The sequence below is a fragment of the Protopterus annectens genome, chromosome 11.part0 (assembly GCF_019279795.1).
Source record: "Protopterus annectens isolate FY-2018-M chromosome 11.part0, PAN1.0, whole genome shotgun sequence".
Classification (NCBI taxonomy): Eukaryota; Metazoa; Chordata; order Ceratodontiformes; family Protopteridae; genus Protopterus; species Protopterus annectens.
Window position 1 is genome coordinate 1,506,482,315 of NC_056745.1, and position 21,922 is coordinate 1,506,504,236.

Here is a 21,922-nt window from a genome sequence, read left to right on the forward strand (position 1 = left end):
ACATGTCTCTCAAGCGTCACGCTGTCGCGGACTGTGATCACTGGTGCCAAATCCCCTGCAGACAGATTTAACATCCACTTGATTGGTGTCAATAGCACAGTCACACTACATCAGTCCACAGTACACCTTGGTACTCATATATGTTCCCCTGACATGTAATAGTCCACTATAGTTGTGTACCTGTAGGTGTTACAGCTTGGCACATACTGTCCTATATGGATAGCTTGAGAGGTACGTAGGTGCTACAGATGCTATGGGGCATGTTTATACATAATGTAAGGGCAGACCTGTAGATTATAATGGAGTACTGTTGCAAACAATATAGCTTTTACTGGTAGTAATGGAATGTCTTTCTCTGTCCCCCCACCCCTTATCTGCATCATAATGTATTATTTTTATATATCTGGTATGGCTTACCTTTAACATATGTTTTTCTCAAAATGTTAGGCTTTGTGTTTTATTATTGTTATATATTACAATGGTTTCATACTAACATACCTTGTTGAATTACCTACGTTGCTGGTCTTTTGCCGTAACTGTTACTGGCATGTTGTTTCAATAAGGACTGTTGTACCACTTATTGTTGTGTTCCAAATGCTATTCAATGTTATGTCACTGGGTTAACTGGAACAACCTGGCATGCTGTTATAACTAACATTTAAATGTTCTGTTCATTATTAACATATTCAGTTTTAAAAAAAACTCAACACCATAGCTCGACTGGGTAGGCTGGTTCCTAAGGATCCACTTACCCTACCTTAACAAGCCATGGCACCAGATCTAAGCATGTCTGGGACCCAACCTAGAGCTGCCCCCTCCACTGGTCCTGCACAACCTATGGGTGGAACTGCCTCAGAGGACAGGGCCCATCCCCCGAGGAGCGAGCTTGGAGAGGGAGTTGTCACCCAGTGAAATTTACCAGGCATGGTGCACAGGACTGTGCAGCAAAGGTTTGATGATCGACTCTGCTGGATTGAGGGCAGACTGGTCAACTTGGAGGGGCATGCTGGCCCAGGTTCCCAGTCCCCAGCACAACCACCTTTGAGGCAATGAAGGAGACTGTGATGACTGCCCGTGGGTGGGGAGCTCAATCGCACTGCTGCCATCTGGTGGCACTTGGTCCTCCAATTCCACAGCACCCTCCCCATCCAAGGCATTTACCCTTCTCATGTGTCATACACCACCCCGTCTGCTGTATTGTCTTTTCTGTCTCCTTGTTAATGCCACCTCTCCTACTCAACTTACCTCCCCACGCACACCTATATCCTATCCCCAACATAACACTCTCTCCTAAAAAAAAAAAAAAAATGGGCATCTGTCCCCCAAAAATATATTGCCCCATACATATCTTTCCATTTTGCCCCATGTACACTGCCCACAATCAATTGTTGCAGCAATTAATCAACACTGTTATGTTGCCCACACCCCTTTCTCTAAGATGTGAAGCTCCAAATTCCAAATTGGCAGCAACCTGCACAGCTGTTGCTGTACAAGAAATGGAAAGCTATGGTCCTTTCCTACACCCATCCTGCACATCCCTACCTGCCTTTCACATTGTTTTGCCCTCTGCTTGTCTCCATTTCACCACTTTCATATCAACCCTTTTTTCTTTTCTTTTTTGCAAATAGTGTGGGGTTTAAGCGGAGCTAAGTGCAGCACCGCTTTCTGGCATGTCTCAAAACCCACTTAAAGCTGCTTAAAACTTCTTTAATCACCTTCTGTTTTTCTGACATTGTTATGCACATCAGCAAAATGATTGCACCTGCCAAATCTCCAACCTGGAACACTGCCAACAACAGCATAGTGCATTAGCCCACTTGACCACTCAGCTCTTAGGAAGATCAGGTGTTTCCATAAGCATATCTTGAGTGTCAGTGATGCACATCAGCAGAAAATTCACCCTTGCCAACTCTCCAACCCAGGACCTTGTCAACTACAACACAGTGCGTTAGTCCACTAGACCATTAAGCTCTAAAGAATAGCAGGTGTTTCCATACACATATCCTGAGTATCATTGATGCATATCAGCAAAACATTCACCCTTGCTAGGTCCCAAACCCAGGATTGTGTCAACTTCAGCAGAGTGAATTAGCCCACAAGGCCACTCAACTCTGAAGTGCAGCAGGTGTTTCCATACACATATACTAAGTGCCAGTGACACACTACTTGCACATATAATGGGAAAAATGACAGTGTACTTGGGACTGTGATGCAGACACCAAACTTACACAGTCAATTAACTGTTGATGGATGGATGTGAGGCCTAGGATAGCAGCTATGGCTGAGAACTACACAGACTGTAGCAGAATCTCCATAGTTGTGACACCCACTTTTGGCACAGTTGTCAAAAAACCTATTCTGTGTGCTGATGTACTGCCAAGTCAGTACAGACAGAGATTAGAAAAGTATGACAGACATATCAGTGTCACATGTCATACCCATATGAAGACACATGGTCATGCCAATCCTGTGTAACAGACTGTATGCATGCACATATGTCTTGCAAATACACCTGCTATAGTATTGACTCAGTAGCTCAATCTGTTACATGCCTAGCATGGGCTACATTTTACCACCCACAGTCCTGACTTATATTCCACTCTGTTGCATGTCAAGTACATGCTTGTCAACACAGTAAAGAAATGACTGAGACCAGCAGTTTTAAGCAGAACCGATTAATGCTACTGCAGTCACTGCCACCCATATTAGCACCTCAAAGGTCTGTATGTTGGGACATACTTCAAAAATATGTATAGACATAGTAAATGTCTCCTACCACTAATCTGATGGCACTATTACATAACATATGTACCCGAGGCACATGCCTCACCTGGACTGTTATGGGTACCCTCACCCTGGCTATGCTGTGACAATAGAGTTGACACTCCTCCCTCACTGACATATACAGCTTACTGTCCCCCAATGTGTTCACAATCACCAGTATGACTCCTGAGCAGAATGCAGCAGCTGCAGCCTGCAACATATGTGGCAGTATGCTCAGCTACCTGCTACAGATCTACCAAACCTCCCAAACACATAGATCAGGGTATCCACATAACACCCATACATAAAGGGGTGGGGAGAATGGTCATGCGACAGGGACATGTGTCACAGTCTTCTCCTACAAACATACACAGCTGATAGACCAGCAACTACTGCAGCAGCATGCATATTCTGATGCAAATGACATATGACACTCACGTTTGACTGTCCGCTTACAGACCTCAACCCCATGCAAACTCTGTAACCAACTCTGTAACCACATACTTATACCATGTACAACTTATTATGTTTTGTTCTGTATGGAGCTTTTCTCCCCAGAATGCTGCTAAAAATGGACACTAGTGGTCCAGCTGGACTATGCTGGCAAACAAATGTTAAATAAATAAATATAAATAATAATTGTTGAACAGTAAACTGCAACATAATCAGAAAATCTGTCCAAAATGGCCAAACATAGCATGCCAAACTGTGGACATACCACATAAATCCGGACAGTGGACAGTATGTGCACCTACCCTCTGTCATGCTACAGTCCCCACAACTTGACAATGTAGATTTTACAGGCCAGGAAAAGGGCCAAGGCCTACATGCAATCCTTAAATGTAGCATTGTGGTGCCATGCCATTGGCTAATGAAAATGCAACCCAGCTGTTCTGGATACAATTAGCAAGTGTGAGCCACAGATTGGTGTACAGGCAATCACCTGTTCATGAGCATTACCTACAGAAGGCAAGCTACTGCCTAAGGTAAACAGGTCTGTGACTTTCTTTATGAAGGCAGACTGTGAGAACATAAGCATTGTACTATAGGATTTCTGCACATAAAGAAGAACAGCACTAGACATGTATGTAATAGAAGTCCCCATGTAATGGGACTCTGATGGAAGGATGCAGTTATGGGAAATAGGGATTGCAACAGTAGGTCTGTAGTACATATCTTGGAATGACATATTGTTGTTAGTCAGCTATCCAGTACATACAGACTTCCCTTTCAGTTCTGTCTGCTGTGACATACATCACAGCTCTGGTCCCCTGAGTCCCTCCAACAATGGTCAGCTCATATACGAATGCTACTGGATTGTGTTTTAGACAATAGTGACAGTAAGTACTGGTGAATACAGCTGGCATATCACATGATGTACTGTCAGTCAGCTCCTCCCAGTCTGTGAATGTCACACAGGCATAGTTCAAGCATTGTCCAGGTGTTCCTGACTGTTACTGATGTACTCTGGCTAGGTCACTTTGTACTCTACACCCATATGTTATCACTTGAGAACTATGGCTAGCATACCTGTTGACCCCCTACAGCAGGACAGCAGGTTATAGCCAATAGTGAGTGGACACAGACCCAGCCTTAGCGACAGCGTGTACATCATGAGCATACAATGTAAAGGAATTAATACAGTACCAGTTATTAATGCACCATACCTGTTTTCTGAGGGGTCTGGAGTGTGACAGCAGGATTCCACAAAGTCTGCAAACAACCATTATGTATTATCTAACTGTTTTTCAGACATACACATTTGTCTGGCAGAGGGTTGACAAGTATCAGACAGATTTACAAATTCTACAAACATCTGTGTACTGCAGATGTCAGACACCTACAGGGAGGATACCCTACAGCACATTTGCAGTGCTGTTTGTTATTGGGTCACACACATGTTGCTGGACCATCCCCAGCACTTGTAGTACTATTCACCTATTTGCCGGATGGTGGCTGTATGACATGGTACTGTGACATCGCCCATAGAGGGCACACTACAGTAGATGGCAGTGATGGGTGTGGAGACATAACAACACAGTCCATCACAGCACACAGAGACATAGCCAGTATACTTAGGATCATAGGAGGTTACTAGGTTATTGGCCCTGAGGCCATCATATGCCTAGCCCAGAGCTTAATCCATGTTTATGCAAGTCAGCATCTGATGCCAAAGTTCAGCAGGGACACAGGTGGTATCCCATGAGTGTAAGTCCTGTGTACCAAACAGTTATCCAGGTGTTGTTTAAAGAGGGGTAAAGAGGTACTCTACCTGCTGTGGACAGGGTGTCCATTCCACAGGTGAATGAGAGTGCTGGACACCCATCTGACCCACCAACAACTCCTGTTGATATCACAGACCAGGTTGAGGGTACATGTTTGGGTTACTTGAATAAAGCTTGACTTGTGGATGTGCATCAGTGCCATCAAGGTGGAGTCCGTGATCACCTTGTATGTCGCACAGAGGTCACCTATGAGGAGTCTGTATGAAACCAAGTAGAGCGATAGGGCTTCTAGCCTATTTGTGTATGGTAGATGTTTGAGGCCATGATATTCCCTGGTGAGGAACCTCTGTGGTCTCCCCAGCTGCTGCATGTCCTTTGCAAGGTACATGTCAAAAGGGGCATTATACTCAATAATGCACCTTATTATATAGGATTGCAGGGATGTTATGACCCTCATGTCCCTGGATGAGATACCCTTAAGAATAAGCTGGGCCATGTAGAAAGCTTTCCTTCCAAAGGAAGGAACAGGGTGGTCAAATGTCATAGTGCCATCAACCTGTGTGCCCAAATCCCTCATGACTGATTGCATGCTAAGGACATTGTTAGAAATGTGATAATTTGTGCGGACATTACTTGCCCCAAAGGGGATGACACTGCATTTTGTGATATGCAGACTGAGGCCATGTGTCTGGCAGCACTCATATGTCTATGTGAGACCCTCTTGATGGATGTCCACATCACTAGAATATTTGATGACAGCACCCAGCATCCGCTTTTCCACACATGTTATCAGCCATAGGCCACTGGTTGTGCCCTGCACCTCAGAAGAGTGAATGACAAACAACAGAAGCCCCAAGACAGAATATTGGGTTACACCACTATTTACAGGTCTATCGCCTGAAGTGGCTTCCCTTATATTGAGTAGGTGGGTGCTGTCAGTGTACCAGTGTTCTACCTATCTGGCAACATATGGATTGATGCCTAGTTGTGAGCGTGTATCTATTAAGGCCAAGTGGGTAAAATTGTATAAGTCTTTGGCCAGGTCTTTGGCCAGGTCAAGGTAGACAGTGTGCACTGTCTCCCCCTCTTCCATGGCTTTGGTGACTATGTCAAAGAAGTCAACAAAATATAACAGACATGATCTCTCCTTGACAAAGCCAAACTGTATGTGATCGAGTCTGTGGAGGTCGCCAGTGTCCTTGTTAATGAGGTTCATGATAATATGTTCAGTGGCCTTGCAGATCAGGCTAATTTGGCTGATGGGTCTATAATGTGCCTGATCAGTGAACGATCCACATTAGTGTAAAGAGATGACAGTGCATGTCCTCCACTCAGCTAGGACAAAGGTGGTATTCAGCCTTTGGTTGAATAGAGTGCCTAATAGTATTAGTGCTGCAGGGTCATGCTTGTGGTCACGTAGGATGCATCCTGCGATGTGATCAGGTCCTATGGGGGCTGTATCCCATGACTTTGAGATGGCAGTGATGACCTGTTCCCTACACATAAGGGGAATGGGGCAGGTACCAGGGATGTCCTGCTGTACTGATGGGAGGACAGGGGGGTGAAGCTTTCATTGACTCTGTCAGGCAGAAGTGTGCTATATCTGCAGCACTTGTGTATCTGGTGTCCTTGACCACCACCTCTGAGCAGATCTGGGTGCTTCCTTTGAGGTTGCAGACATATGTGAAGAAGGAGATATGACTGTCTGTAGTAGATGCCACCAATGTGGGCTAGGAGTTTGCATTTCAGGATTTCAGTAGTGTTCTTATTTGCTTGTTCAGGCTAAGGAGACATTGCTTTAATTTGAACAACTGCTCCTTATTGGTCTTGGACAGCAATATTTCACTCCTGTTACAGAGTCTATTTATTGCAGGTGTCCACCAGACAGATTTACTTATCCTTGCAGAGGATGATGTAGTTCTGTCAGGTATACCTGACTCCATGCATCTATACAAATGCGTGTATTTGTGGATATTGGTGCCAGTTCCTACAGAAGGAGAGTGGGCTGTGAATGTGTTTATACCATCTCTCAGGAGGCTGTAATCAACTTTGGAGATGTTTGTATGGCTGACCCTAACTAGATGGGTACTGTGGGAGATGGTGACTGCAAGCATGATTGCTTTATGGTTGGTTTTACCATGGAGGATGATACTGTAGGGATGCTGCAGTGGTTACACATGTTGTTTAATATCATCTCCAATAGATGTTCACCTCATGTGCAGGTAGCACCTAGCTGTTCCAAGGTGTTTGCATTGCCAAATTCCATGAATCTCTGGACATTTGAGTGCTGGCAGGAGTACTTCTTCCAATCTATGTTTGGGTACATAAAGTCACCCAGAATCAGTGTATAGAGTTGAATCATAATAGAGTTGAACAGGTCCATATAGGCAGAATGGACTCCCTGGTCACATGGGGGGGGGGGCGTAGCTAGCTATGATTTGAATAGGGTCTATATAACATAGTCAAAGTTTAATAACTTCGTACAGGGAATGTTTTAACCACCCTATTCGAAGTTAAAAAACTTTGACTATGGATAAAAAACAAACAAAAAGAAAAAATAAACTTGTAAGCAGGGGGCAACCCCCCCTGCACCCACCATGTGGGGGGCTGTGCACTCCACACCACCCGCTACTTAAATACACCAACTCCAAGATAGCACCACATTGAACAAAACAGAAACCTCCTCTTACAGAGATTTCAGTTGAACGCTCAAACTTCTGCAAATTCGAACTTATGGTCTCAACCATATGAGGTTTGAACTTGCAGAAGTTTGACTATCTGATAGGAACCCTTTGAATAGTGGTCTTTGCCATGGTTAACTGCAGCTGAAGTGTCTCCTGTGCATCTTACTGTCTGACCATGTCTTCCATATATAGTGACACCTCATGTCCCTTGCCTTTACTGCCCACACCTTGAGGTCTGACTGTATGATAGGATGGGTGACCATGTAAGGCTGGAGTGCTCTCTGTAGCCTTGAACCATGTGTCTGTGACTGCACACATGTCATCATTTTCCAGGGTAATGACTACTTGCAATGCATGCAGATTCATGCTTAGACTTCTAGCGTTTGCCAGCATGGCCTTCAAATTGTGATATGTGGAAAGTTTCATGTTGGTAGTGTTAATGTCATGACTTTTCCTAATAAAGGCACTATGGGGGTGGCAAGAACCATGGCCTTAAGTCTGAAGGCCAGGTGAGACAGATGGACGCCATCTCTGATAAAGCATCATGGTCTATTGATCATATCATCACAAGCTGTCAGGTACTAGATCCCCCTGGAATGGCACCAGGAACCAAGCCAATTATTATGGTCAATCATTTCCTTATTGTATTGTGGCATCATTCTGGGTGACAGCAGAATGCTTCTTAAGGCTAGGGATATACCTGCCTGGGGCACATAATCAGCGGGCTCAATCATGTCTCACATCATATAGTCCATGGAGGTACATCTCAGGTCAGGCATGCCAACATGGACTATGACAGACTCATAGCAGTACCTGTTGTTGAGAGACAGCAGTACGTATGTGATATGTCAGATGCTGGCACTTGACAGACAAGTAACCGTGACCTTTTCCATATGTAGCCTGGTGAGATGCACCTCTCTGTGTCTCACAATGCAGTCTCCTAATATGTGTATTTAGGGGGTTGCAGTTGATGTGGTAAACAGTGGGGCCATGTCTTTGCCTAATGGTATGATGATACAGCTTTTTGCATTTAGCTTAAGGCCAGGACCTTGGCACCAGTCCGTAGTTGATGTAACAGCCTTTTGCAGTATGTTAACATCATTTGGGGAGTCACTGACAGAGAGCACTCAACTTGCAGTCATCCATAAACTTGGTCAGTGCCAACAAATTTAGGTGGTGGTGGGTAGCACTCATTCCTACATATATGTGGGTTATTTGTGGGCAGCATCTACTCACAGGGCCTCAAAATGTATACATATTGCAAACACATAGGCAAGACAGACTAGGGTTGCCACCTTATCAAATGCCCAGTATGGGGCACATTTTGTAATAATGTGAGAGTTGGCAAGAGAAACCATACCCACAGCAAGTGCAATGGACACAACCTCACTTTCTGACAATATAACAGCTTAGTTTTGTAGCATTTGGCTACATTATGCTATTTCTCATAACATTTAGGTGTTTGTGCTGTAAAATGACTGTTTTATGAAACTATTAGAATAGTTTCCTATCCAAACATGGACTGTAACTTGCACACTGGGATAGGTGGTAACTATAACACAGTTTCACCTCTGCAAGGCAATATATGCACACACTCACACACACACACACACACACACACACACACACACACACACACACACACACACACACACACATACTTATGAACTGCCCTTGTTGAGAGTAGCACCTCTACCTGTCTAGTTATACATACTACCATGGAGCATTTGTTTTTGGAGTGTCTGCCACTACTGTTCAGGTGGATGACATCTGCAGGTGCTGTAAAGGTACCAATGGGTGGAGTTAATAGGGTTGCATAGTCCCTTAAAATGTTGCATTGCATCCACACTGCTACAATGGGACATGCTTATACACACATACACTCAGACTCAGTGGTTTTGAGAGTAGAACCCCTACCTATCTAGTTTTATACAATATAGTACTACATACTTATCACATGCACCACAGAGGTAGGGTGTTCTGAGATTGGCTTACTGTGCTTCTAAGGTGGATGACATCAGTAGGCCCTGAAAAGGTTGCCAATGGGGGGGTTAACAGGCTCTTAAAACTGTATAATCATCACACACAGGAAAGACAACCATACTGCTGCAAGGGGATACACTTACGCACACACATACACTCACAGAGTTGGTGATTTTGAGAATAGAACTCCTCCCTATCTAGTTATATATACTATAGTGCTAAATACTTATTGCATGTGCCACAGAGCTTACGTGTCTGGAGAGTGTCTCAATGTGCTTTTAAGGTGGATGACATCAGCAGGCCCTGTAAAGTAAGCCAACATGGGGGTTAAGAGGTAGGCACAGGCCTGAAAATGTATTAGCATTGCACACACATGGGCAAAACAGACACACTGCTGCAAGGGGATATACTTACCCATACACACATGCACAGAGTTGCCATTGTTGGCATTATAGCTCCAACCTATCTAGTTATATACAGTATAGTACTACAGGGCTTATGTGTTTGAAGAGCGTCTGTCAATGCTGAAGGGGTGAATGACATCAGCAGCTGTTGCCAGGGGGGCCACTGTTAAGGAGGACACTAGTCACAGGACCATAAAATGATTGAGCATTGCACAGACATAGGCCAGCTGGGCATGTGTATGAAGCTGTATGTGGAATATCTACACACAAACACATACACACACACACACACACACACACACACACACACACACACACACACACACACACACACAGTGGCTGATAAGAGATTAGAACCCCTGCATATCTACCAATACACACTACAGCTCACCGGCCTAGTTGCACACCCCACTGGTAACAATTAGTATGCAAGTGGCTGAAGTACTACATCGCTCTATACCTTTTTGTGTGTGTCTCTCCCCCTATCTCTCTCTATATATAAAAAAAAAAATATATATATATATATATATATACATATAAACTCTGAAGATACAGATATATCTTATATGTATCACATACTGATAGATAAGGGTAATCATGTCTGATGGGGATAGGGACAGACACTTTGGTATACATAGCTGTCTGTATACATAGAGATATATTGACATCTCAGTTCTGTAGGCAGATTAGACTTCAGACTGGGGCTGAAATTAGTTAAGTGTAGGAGCATGCCCAGCATGACCAAAAGTACTTACAAGGGGACTCCAGTCTAGACCTACCTGTACTCCACTCCGGGATTGTATGTGCTACATTGGCTGCTGCACCTGATTACACAGTCCAGCACCTCCCTGATAGCATGCCCAAGGGATTCCCCAGCTGGGTGCTGGCCATAATATCTGACTCACTCCTATGGTGTGTACAGATTGTATTAGGCTGAACAGGGCTTTTCATTGTATGTCTGGTTCGTTTTGCATAGCAATGTCATGTCCTGGTACATCAGTGGCAGATCATTACAGATTGATGTGAGGACAGACATTTGAGTTACTGACTCCATACACAGCAGGGAGCCCATGGTACTGCACAACCTGTTCTACTCTGTACTTTCTACATTTGTCTGGCAAGTAGTTCATCATTCTCCTTATCTGTGGGCCTTTGTCCCACTCCTGTTCTTGGCTTTGTCCACAGTTGCTGCTCTATGTAAACGACGAAGAAACTGCCAGGAGCCACCATGAAAAATGTAAAACAGGTTTATTAAATGAGCGCTTTCACGCACACACAGGTGCGCTTCATCAGGTTACAAATCACATAATTCAGATGCAGGTTATATACAAAAAGACCACAATACTTAAGTGATTAATGAGCAATTAACCACCTAGTTAAAACAATAATCGTTGCACATTTAAAGAGGAAATTCAAGATTCCGTCTGTATAGACCTTAATATGCATGGCTTTTGTACCTATACGCCTATATTAAAACACAAACATTCAGTCAATCAAGGTATTCTGGCTCAAAAGATATGTATCAATTGTACTTCTATCAACTATATCTGGTTATTACCGTATGAACAATGAATCAGTGTATTTTTAAAAACATTAAAACATTCTGTTCATCACTAACAGATCCAGAACGCTAAACTTCCTCATACTATATCACATATTGAATCTAGCGCTACATCTACTAAAATCAATTTAATAACAGTGCAGATATAAGCATTACAAATTATGGCTCTGTATATTCTGTATATTCTATTCTTTTTATATTTAGTCAGGGTTTGTAATAATCAACTATAGTTGTGGCACTTAGTACGAACACTAATTTTCATAGTAGTACATTCTATGTTAGTATCCTATCTATCCATTTACAAGGACATACATCTAAGTTAGCGATAATTACGTTTACAAAAAATGTATATACATATACAGACCATATTTCATAAGAACAAATCATTAGGATATCTATCCATAATATAAAATAAAAATAAATAAAATCCAAGATTTGATAATACAGTCTTTAAATCAACATGTATCTGATATCAGAACACCTGATGTTAAACATTATGTATAAAACTTATAATAGTGTTACACTTGAAAAGTAGGCTGTTAATGCATCATACTGGCATTGTATAATTAATATATATTTATTCATACTTGCACACATAATCAATTTATTAGTCTCATACTGCTTGTACCAAGTGTTATATGGCAATTTAAGTTACAGAGCTCCTACTTGACTATGTACGGAAGTTATAATAATGTTACAGTTCAAAAGACGCTGTGAATGCATCTAGACTGGAAATATATATATTAGTGCATACTAATTCATACTTATATACATAGACAGTTTGATATTCTAATACTGTTTGTATCAAATATAGTAGTTTCAGTTACAGAACTCCTACTTTAATAATCATTCAGCCATTACTGATGATGCTTGACATATTAATATGTTAGATGGATATATTAAGAATCAATATGTAGCAAAGTTAAACATCTCATAAGATGATGTGCTAATAGAGCATAACACGAGCAGTAATTCACAAAATTCAGAATATAGAATATAAAAAAAAAAAAAAAATAGCCTATGCTGCTCTATGTAGTTGTAGGTATGCTGTGACTGGGGTACAAGATGTGCACCACACACAGGGTTACAGACTTTATATCTCTGACTGTACCAGTTTTGCAGGATGTCCAGCATTGTGCCCCATATGCCTGCTCAGGTCCTCAGACAGTTTGTGCTGTATTGGTCTTATAATGCTACATGGTGCCCATAAATCTCAAACTGTTAGAGCAAGAAGTATGGACAATGCCATATGTAAAAGTGGGACACAGGCCCAATACTAGGGACATTTTTTTAATATTGCTCTTACAAACAGGTTTTGTATCAGCATGAATTTTCTGAAGGGTATGAAGTCTGCATCTCAAATGTCTGTCATTATTTTCTAACATCAACCTTTATTGATTTGCAAATAGTTTGCCTGAAAACTGAAGTATTATGAAAAACGGACTAGATGTATGAGGCAAAACTCTGGACATTCTGCAAAACTCTGTACATGTCTGAGGTATGCTGGTGCCGACTGACTTGTTGTAAGTACTGACACAGTTACGTGACAGCCTTGACATCCTGCTGCTACTCTGACTTCTTACAACCTGCTGTTCTACTAGCTCCTGTGTACATTACTCTGAGCTATCTGCGCTTTCTTGCAGTAACAAATAGTGACATATGGACAGTCTGAAGAACTCCTGCCATATGTGTAACTTACATACAAAATATGCCAGTCTTGAACCATGAACACCATCAGCCATGGTAATGTACTTAGCCCACTAAGACACAACAGCCAGCATACAGTGCAGTTTAATTCCTGACTCTATCAAGCAAAGACATACACAGCACATTGACCCCTGCATACTGTGGAAATGGAACTTGTCACCAGGTTGTTTGGGACAGCCCTTGAATTGTGTGGTCTGCTGCTATTACTTTGCAAACATACTGTTACTGCAGTTGTAAGGGAACACGGGTGTGTTAGGGGCAGGGGGCTCTAGCATTGACAGTCATGCATCTGTCCTATGACCACACTGTTTGTCATTTCCCTCATTAAGTGCAGTAGGTTTTGCTGCCTTGGGGCCTACTGCATATTATGGAGCAGCCAGTATTGGGTTGAGAGCTCCTGTTGTCCCCATATAGCTGTCAGTTGTCTGTAGGTTTCCCAGTAGCACATTCTATTCCCTAGCATACATGCAGCAGGTCCATACATATGCTACTATACTCTTGTACCCCATATATTTGTTGCAAAGAAGAGTGACTTACCTTGTGCCTACAGCAGTTGAGATCACAGTGCTTCAGGGTTGACTCTGTCAGATGCATGCAGTACACAGCCAATACATGATAAAGCACAGGTTGTGTGGTGTGGTTGGCATCCTTTTTACTATGTATGTGAGTCAGAGTGAGGTGTCAGTCCCTAAGTTCCTGGGATGTCAGTGCATGTGTTATGCATTGCCTCTTTGTCAAGGCCAGGGGATACTGGGCATGCTTATGTCTGCCTACAGGGACAGGCTCAGGGTGTTCCTCCTCTGAGTCTCCTTGTGACTGTGGGAACCTTAGCATTGGTGGGAGGCTGTGTGTCCCTTCCCTGTCATGTTTCTGCCGTTTCCGCAGGATCATATTGTGTAGCATGGCACATACTGTAAACATGTGTGTACATGTGGCTGGAGAGGACGACAGGGGTCCCCCAGATATAGCGAGATAGCGGAACAATGACTTAAGTAGTCCAAACACATGCTCTGTGATGTTCCTAGTTTGTGTTTGCCTCATTATGGCATTCTTTGGTAGGTGTGTGTGCATTTCTGATGGGTGTCATCATCCAAGGTTCTAGTGAGATGCCAGCATCCGCCAGTAGATGGCCATATGGCATGTTCCCCCTGGAAAAGTGTGCTACAGCTGTGATGCATGCCAGATGTGGGAGTCGTGATAACTGCCAGGGCTTCCACCACACACATTCATGATAATGCTCTGGGCATTGCACTTAACTTGGCAGCTGATGGAGTGATACCCCTTCTGGTTGATGTAGACTCTACCCTCCTCAGCAGATGGTGCTTGGATGTGGACATAAGTGCAGTACCTCAGGGTAGTGTGCTACACAGTGGAAGAGACACATATTGCTGGCCTCTCCTCAGGGGTATGGGGTAAATATATGTGCTCACTGGCATGTGTTTGCTTGGCAGCCAGGAACTGGTGGAGTACCATGGATGCAGATGCCTCTGAGACCCCCATAATGTCCCCAGTAGGTGTTTGAAAAGTACCTGTAGCTATTATTCTTAGGGCTATACATACCTTTTTTATCCACTGGGTTCCACTCTGTTGGCTGTGGGTCTGAGTTGAGGGCGGCAGAGCTCGGTGAGTTCTTGTAGTATGTCCCCGTCCACCCTGAAGCACTCTACAATCTCCAGCTCATGTTGCCCCTGGAAGGTTACCTGGGCCTGAGCACTCTTCTCCTTCTCAGTCTAGGCCTATTATCACCATCAGCATCATCACTGATCTCAGCATCTAGCACATACAGATGTAGCAGAGCAGCAGCAGCCCCTAGCATTTTGTCAGCTAAAATTCCCAAGTGTGTACTCCAATGGTACAGAGTATATGTGAAAAATTAGATTGCAGGGTGTATGCATACTTTAAAGTGATGTGCTACAGATGCAGCCTGTGTGATTGGCTGACTATGATGCATTCCTCCTGCCAGGTTTATCACTGAAGGTTTTGAACGGGCCAGTGGCAGTGGAACAGGGCTTATCAAACATTTATACTTTATTGGATTTCCCAGGCTATTTCCTTTTATTTATTTATTTTTTTAATTTCTTTCACTGCTAAGCACTAGGGCACGAAGTGCAAACCCACAGGACTAATATAAACAGTGCTCAGCAGTCGCGATATACCCCCATGCACGAGCGCACTTAGCTTAGTTTAAACATTTGCATGGATTTCACCAGCTTATGAGGTGATTTGCATTCCATGGACAATTCCATGTCCATACGCTCGTACATGCCCCTCTGCTCTATTTATTGGATCGCTGGGCAGCTGGTTTCCATGTTGGGCCATGTCACTATGCCTACATGGAAAATCACTCCATGTAGGCGTTATTGAATTCCCACCTATATCTATATATTTATATAACTGTATATGTATGTATATATGAAGAATTGCTGCGATATTAAGTTCATTAACAGGATTGTGCCTAGAAATGCAATGGATAACATGTTTTCTCATAAATATATTTGAAATAATTGTTCTTGAGACAGTAGAAAAGACTAATGACATAAAATATCACTGAAAATATCTGACGCATGTAGAAACTACTGTACACGCAGTCGAAGTGAATGCAACAGTTGCATATACATATTCATCCAGTTAGTGGGAAGAAATGAAGTTACACCCCCAGATTCACTATTCCTCCATGCAGGACTAGCTTAGTCCTGCATGGAGGCGGCCATTTAGGAGCAGGACAGCAGCGCACCATGCATAGTAATGAGGTATGCTGCCTGAGCTCCTAATCTGATATGGAGCGTGTAAGAGTGCAGGGGGCATGTCTGAGAGCAGAGCTCTCAGAATAAACATGCCACCCACAGTGAAGAACAGCAGAAAGGGGAAGAAATGAGCGAGACCACTCACAGGTGTCCGCATATCCCCACCAACTTTCCGCTCCGTGTTAAACAGCAAGTAAATAAAAATAAAATGAGCACACCTTATTTTTTTATTTTTTTTAAATCCGATTAAAGCTAACCATAGGGGTGCGGGTGTGCCCATCGCTTAGTTATGGTTAATGCAGCTTAAATGGCTGAAGAGGATAACAGGGAAGATATATGCAAATAACGCAGCAAAGCAATAGTGTAGTGGGCAGAACATTTGCCTTATGAGCAGGCATTTATGGTTTGAGTCCCACTGCAACACATCACATTTTCCATGGCAAAGCACGTTATGATTAACATTTATATTGCATAACCCACTAAATAACATATTTTTATGAACTGGGGTACTGCAGTAAATGCACATGTGAGGTGGCAGTGTCATAATGAATAAAGCACTAGTAAGCAGGTGTATGCACCAGTAAGCAGTAGTAAGCATATTTAAGCACTAGTAAGTGAGTTTAACCCTGTTTGCACAGCAGTAAGCAATGCCTACACTTGTTAAGCAATTCTAAAGCTAACTCTCTGTAAGCAGATGTAACAGCAGGTTAGCAGTGCTTACCATTGTGCAAACCCGCTTACAAATGCTCAAAAGTGCCTTGATCACTCTGTTTCCAATGGCCCTTGTTCTGCCCATCAACAAAATAAACAGCCATGCAGGTCTCGAACCCAGGATACTATACACTGTAGTCACAGTAGTTAACCACCAAGCCAGCTCAGGTATATCATGGATAGGTATGGCTAAATATTCTTCTTATGTCATCCACAGCTGCAATGGAGTGGGCCACGAACCAGGAGGCCCTTGTCAGTTGCCTGGTGAGGTTGTGATGTGAGGCAGGTCAGTAATACTCATGCATTTACTGTAATAGGAAATAAAACTAAAAGTAGTAGTAAATTAATTGCCTATATAAAACCACTATAGTTCAAGGCAAGTACTGCATACACTAGAGAATATGGCAGGAAGAACCTCATATCGTTTGTATGTCAATAAAAGTGTAATAGCCTGACAATAAAGGTCTAACTGCTGGACTGCATGTGTGTATACTCTGGTATAATATGGTAAGGTAGATTAGGAATCATATAATAGTACTGTTGTATTAAGCACTGTTACCGACACTGTGCACAATAAATTGAATGTCTAGGAATGCCTGTATATAACAGGTGTAACCCCCCAGAGGCCATTTATTACAACTGAGAGACACATAGACAGAAACAGGGAAAATGCAGAAAACCAAATCCGAATAGCACATGCAACTGAGATGTGAGCTTTTGTTTTTCAGTACACACAGCCATGGTTCAAATCCTGCCAGTGGTAGTACTCTGCATACTGAATCATATCCCACAACTGTACAGATATGTCCAGAATGTCCAGTAAAGTGGCCCCTATCTGTTGCCTATCAACCTGTCCCCTTGGGAAATCAGTGGGATGATCCCTGATGTATAGGCAGCAAACAGGAAATACAACTGATTGACGCACATCTATGAGAACAAATCTGGCACACTGGCAACTCCTCAATACCATATGAGACTAAGAAGCCATGTATGTCCCATTTACACCCCAACTTGTCAAGCTGTGGTCAAAGTATGTACAGTAACAGAGTGAGCTGTATGTGCATAAAAGTAATGTGGAATCTGGTACTGTGTGTGGGAACATTCAGGTAGTGCTAATAAACAATCCTTCAACAGGTCTGTCAGATACCAACACTGTGCCCAGAAATACAAGAATGATACCCAGTACTGGTACTGTTTACATTGGTATTGTATGGCAGTGCGACTGATGCAGTTGCTCTGAATAATGAGGTATTACACATCACTGTCTCCCACACTGTCCTGCAACATTTAACTGTCTAGGAAATCTGTATATGAGTGTTGTTCAGGTCAAAATGCAAAAGCACAGGGGATTAATAAGACAGCAAGCAGATAGGAGATATATAGCAATATCTATATAACAGACACAACTGTGATGGACCGTGTATAATTGTAGCAGACACAGCCTTGATCTGAATCCTGGGAGCGGATGTAGGCTGCATATAGAATCATACCCCACAATTGTACAGATGAGGCCAGAATGTCCAGTATATGGGCCCACATCTGCTGGCTGTCCCCCTGTCCCCCTGGTAAGTCTGTGGGATGATCCCAGATGTTTAGCCGGCAAACAGGGAATATAAGTGATTGTCAAACACCTATGAGAATAAACCTGTCACTGAAACAACCCCCGAAACTGTTAGGAGAGTAATATTTCAAGTATGTCCTATCTACACTCCCATGTTGTCAAGCTGTGACAAGAGTGTGTACAGTACCAGAGTGAGATGTATGTGCATAATACTAATGGGTAATTTGGAAGTTAGTGTGGCAACAGTCAGGTAATGCTAACAAACATTGCTCCCACAGGTATGTCGGATACGAACACTGTGCTGAGAAATATAGACCAATATAACATGTACTGGTACTGTTCACTCTGGTATTGTAGGGAACTATGAGTGTTGCAGTTTCTCCGAATAATAAGGTATCACTGGTCACTGCCACCCACACTGTGCTACATAATATAACTGTGTAGGAAAGCATGTATATGTGTGTGTCAGGTCATTAAAGGTGGAAGAGGGCAATATTCTAGATATGTCCCAGCACACCAGCATGTGGTCAACACATGACCACAGTCTGTGCAGAAAGAGTTGAATAGCTATGTGCACAACATCAACCCGGAATGTGGGAGTATGTGTAGAAACAGTTAGTGTTAATAAACATTCCCTCCACAGGTATACCAGGTAAGAGGTGTATACTGCAGGTAAAACCAGTTCATGTGTAATGATGACGACAGCCATATCACTGTCCAAACTAAGGCTATAGGGTAGTGTAGTATTACTTGTAAGGTACAGATAACAGCACTGACTAGGAAAGTAATGTGGATTACAGGAATATACTAGTTGTTAATTGACATCTTTCTTTCCCCCCATCATATTTCCAACAATAATCAACATACACACCCCAACTGGTATGTAATAACACTTATGTTCTGATACTGTCCAATTGTTTGATAAATATTTTAATGGTTCCTAAGCATGTGCTATATTGAATTATTCTAACATTGGTGGCATGGCGCCATCAATGTACCTGCATGCTGTTCTTATTACCTCTGTGGTCCCATATATGCATGTGTTCTGTTTGCTAGGCAACTGTTCCATATCTGGTGCCTGGGTTAATGGGAATATCGATGCATGCTGTTATACCTAACCCTGGAAAGTTTTGACTACTACTAACTCACATATGATGATGAAATCTAAACACTATAGCACGCTTGAGAAGGCCAGCCCAGCGGACCCACCTGTCCCACCTCATCAGGCCATGGCACCGGGCACCAGCATGTCTGGGGTCCAACCCGGAACCACCCTGTCCATTGATCCTGCACCACCTTTGAATGGAACCACCTCAGGGGATTGGGGCTCACCCCACCTGGGAGTGGGCACGAACTGGCACCTGTCACCCGTCGTCAGGTTGAGGTCATGGTGCGTAGAGAGGTCAACTAGCAGTTTGGTGATCTAAGCCAGTTCAAGGGCCATGTGTCATGATTAGAGAGTCATTCTGGCTCTGTGACTAAGCCTCCTGAAAAAAAAAAAGAGCAATCTGTTCCCACAAAAAATCTTGCCCCATACATAGCAGTCCATTTTGCAAATGTGTCCACTGGGCACATGTAATCTGGTCTAATTGTCATCATAACTTATTTTCGTTGTCTTCACACCCTCACAGGGGTTTGAGTGTCCAAATCAACCTCCAAATTCAGTGTATATGCATAGCTTTCACTGTAGAAGAAATGGGCAGCTATGGACCTTCCCTACACCCTTCCTGCACATCCTTGGATTTTTCCCTACTGCCTTTCCCTCTTTGTGCCCCTTTTTCACAACTTTCCTGTCAACCCCTTTTTCTTTTCTTTCAAAGAAATTTGCACAGGGGTAAGTGGGAGTAAGCACTTTTAAGCAACAGTAAGCAGGTTTAAGCCTGTTTGCGCAGGGGTAAGTAATGCCTACACAGGTTAAGCAATTTAGAAGCTGAGTATAAGAAACTGTAGCTGGAAGTTAGCAGTGCTTACCTCCATGCAAATCCACACAAGCCTGCTTACAACTGCTCAAAAGTGCCTTAATCACTCTGTATCTAACATATATATATATACATATATATATATATATATATATATATATATATACATATATATATATATATATATATATATATATATATATATATATATACACATACATGCAAATGCCTACATCTATAGATATATATGTCTACATCTATATGTCTAAATATATACAGCAACTTACATATATGTAAGCATATATATATATATATATATATATATATATATATATATATATATATATATATATATGTATATGTGTATGTATGTATGTATATCTGGACATAGTTTTACATATATATATATATATATATATATATATATATATATATATATATAGATATATATATATATATATATATATATATATATATATATATATGTAAGCATATGTATATATATATATATATATATATATATATATATATATATATATATATATATATATATAGATATAGGTATACATGGACATACATCTGTAGATAACAATGGGAAAATAACTAAAACATATATGTCCATATGCACGGTTAATGGGGTTGAGAGGCCCCAAACAATATAAGTCTTGTACGAATAGGTATACCCCCTCCCCCACAGCCAAACACGTCCACCCTGCAGTACACTACCAAGTGTTGCCAGGACCTGACATGACATGGGCACAAGATGTTAACAGTACTACATCCCTCCTGTATGCTGTCATGCTGATATTGGTAACATATCATGCAGTACAGTCTGGCTCCCATAGGAAATGTACAATGTGGAAGCTATCAACATCCCCAGGATACTTATGCACAGACACATATACGCAGATACATATATATATATATATATATATATATATATATATATATATATATATATATATACATATATGTATATATATATATATATATATATATATATATATATATATATATAGCTATGACTACACATACACACGCAGAGATATGTACAGTAAGATACATATGTAGAAGGTGAACACAATATGAAACACCCACTATGCCTACAGTTAACACCTTAAAAACTGGACACTGTATGAGCCACCCATACAACTGACAATCATTGCCTGCAACATATACCCACAGAGAGGTCATAGGAAATAACACCACACACAGGTATGCATGAAGGGAAAACCTTTATTTGTATACTATTACAGTTTTATATGCCATGTTATATAGCTGTTCAGACACTGACGTCCATATAAACAGAGTAATGCAACTGTGAAACTAATGCAGTAGTCTGGAAAGGTTCACACCTGTTGCTGTCCAGGCAAGCCCTTCAAATAGTACAATACTAAAGAAAGAATGGACCACAGGATACCAAACTCTCAACAGTAAGTAATCATACCTCTCAACTTCATAGTGCGAGAAATCTGGACAAAGCCTGACAAAATGGGGGGGACAAAGGCTCAAAAATAGGAATATATTTTAAGTATTGCTGTTAGAATTTAGAAAGTTGCTAGAGTAACAGGGTTTGCGTTAACACGCCTTTTTTGAAGGATTTGAAGACTGAAACTCAAATGTATTGTCATTATTTAGTGACTTCAATCCTCAAATCATC